Here is a 2,154-nt window from a genome sequence, read left to right as displayed (position 1 = left end):
CTGATGACCTGATGTACTGATGACCTGAGGAGAATGTTTTCATCCACTTGGAATCAATGTGGGTGAAGCAGTTTTTCCAAATAATAATAATAATAACTTTATTTATAGCACCTTTTAAAAACAGAGTTTACAAAGAGCTCTGAGAGACAAAAGCAGCAGAAACAAGACAATAACAATAAGAGAGAGCTCAGTGAGAGTCCATCTGATCACAATAAACTGAGAAATAAATAAAGAAAATAATTTAGTAAAATAAAATGGCCTCTAGTGTTCCAACTAAGAAGTGCAATATACAAAACAAAAAGACTGATTTTGTTTGCAGCAAATCACCGCAAGAGTTGTTTGGTTGAACGTGTCCTGTGATTGGTCCTCTGCAGCAGCAGCTACAACTCATCCAGTCTGTTTAAAGCAGCGTGGCTCTGCTACACATCTGATCAGAATACATGCAAAATATGAAGAAGGATCATTTCTATGTAACATTATGTGAATGAGGAGGGGACTCGATGGCATAGATGAAAACTCCTCCTTCACATGATGGTATCGAATGAAGTAGAAACAGAAGTTATGAAATGAAGTACTGGTAGTAGTTTAGACGATACTCAGCTCCCCGTCAGGAGCTCAGACTAACGACGGGTCACTGGACCCACAGACACAACAAAGCTCTCATGCTGTTACATAAGAGAGACGCTGAGTGCTCCGTCCTCCAGCTGCACGTCCCCGACAGCCTCACAGAGGACACAGATAAACCTCATCAGCCCTCCAGCTGCTCAACATCTGGAGGCCGGATGAGGTCACGGTCACCGACCTGTGACACGGACATCACAGGTTCGACTCCCGGTAAGTCCTCAACAGAACTACAAGCCGAAGGTCCAGAGAGAGATTCATGATGTATAAGTGTGTGTGTGTGTGTGTGAGAGAGAGAGAGAGTGTGTGAGTGTGTCTGCATTAATCCTCAGTAATACGGCTCCTAACAGGAGTTAATCCAGCGCTAACGAGCAGCTGTCAGATGGATAGCAGGCTGCTCGTCTCTACACTCAGACGCTTTAAAGGTCCTCAAAGTGACAGCAAGGTACGGAAGCCCATTAAGGCCAACAACAAAAACACAAAAAATATGTAAAAATACTATACATTTGAGTTACAACAATAATTGAGATACGTAAAATTATAGTGAAGTTACAAAAGACAAAATTAAATAACTATATTTAACAATTCTACATAGTAAATAAAAATATTTTATACTTCATTTTTCACAGTAAAAAAATATTATTTGTATTTACCTTTTTCACAAAAAAGAGTTATTATTTTCTATTTGATTTTGAGTCTAAATTATTACTTAGTCCTGATTATGAGATAATAAGTAAACAAAAAAGATTTAGGAAGATCACAATATTAAGTCAGATAAACTTAACCTGTTTGGGTTTTGGTAACTTTTTTGGTTGATTAAATGTCGTCGACTGAAATTCACTCTTTCAGACGGATCAAAGCAGCCACATGTTGCTCCGCCCTCTGTGTAAGCCCCGCCCACAGTCAGATGAGGTCATCAGGTGCAGCAGCTGCTATATTTCAGCGCTAATGCGCCACGAACACAGATTAAAACCAGAACTGTCATGAAACCCAGTGAGCCATCCAGATGTTGTTCATGAGCCTCCTGAAGGAACCAGCAGAGGTTAAGCTGAGTAACGTTTAATCAACAAAGGATTTACACAACTTTAAATAAAGGAATATACATACATATATACAGATACTCAAACACATATACACACACACACACACACACACACACACACACAGACCCCTAAAGCATCATAATCGATGAATATAACCCTGAACTCACAGAATGGGACACAAACCAAACGGAGATATTTTAATCTTTTAGTCTGAGTTCTCACCTCGTTCCTCTCTTTTGAGATCAGGACGAAGCCGTTGTTGTCGACCAGGAAACAGTTCAGATCCTGAGCAGGAAGTAGAAGGACAGAAGAGGAAGTGTGTGTGTTTAGGGTTTTTCAAAATAAAAGAAGTAATGTTGGGTGAGGAGCAGACAGATCGGTAGAGGGATTACTTACAGCGCTGTCACAGCTGAGAGGACACACGCCTTCAATGGCCGAACACTGAGAGAGAGAGAGAGAGAGAGAGAGAGAGAGAGAGAGAGAGAGAGAG

General features: G+C 40.5%; 1 long non-coding RNA gene across 1 annotated transcript; it reads right to left on the bottom strand.

Annotated features, from left to right (window-relative positions):
• Positions 1–22: 22 nt before the first annotated feature.
• On the bottom strand, positions 23–2,105 carry LOC116380553 (uncharacterized). The gene is made up of 3 exons (XR_004212576.1): positions 2,061–2,105; positions 1,887–1,949; positions 23–1,645 (listed from the first exon to the last, which is right to left on the bottom strand). It is a non-coding gene; the product is annotated as an uncharacterized LOC116380553 (long non-coding RNA).
• Between the last annotated feature and the right edge of the window lie 49 nt (positions 2,106–2,154).

The sequence above is a fragment of the Anarrhichthys ocellatus genome, unplaced genomic scaffold (assembly GCF_004355925.1).
Source record: "Anarrhichthys ocellatus isolate YVR2014 unplaced genomic scaffold, GSC_Weel_1.0 scaffold7635, whole genome shotgun sequence".
Lineage (NCBI taxonomy): Eukaryota > Metazoa > Chordata > Actinopteri > Perciformes > Anarhichadidae > Anarrhichthys > Anarrhichthys ocellatus.
This window is presented reverse-complemented; position numbering and strand designations above follow the sequence as displayed.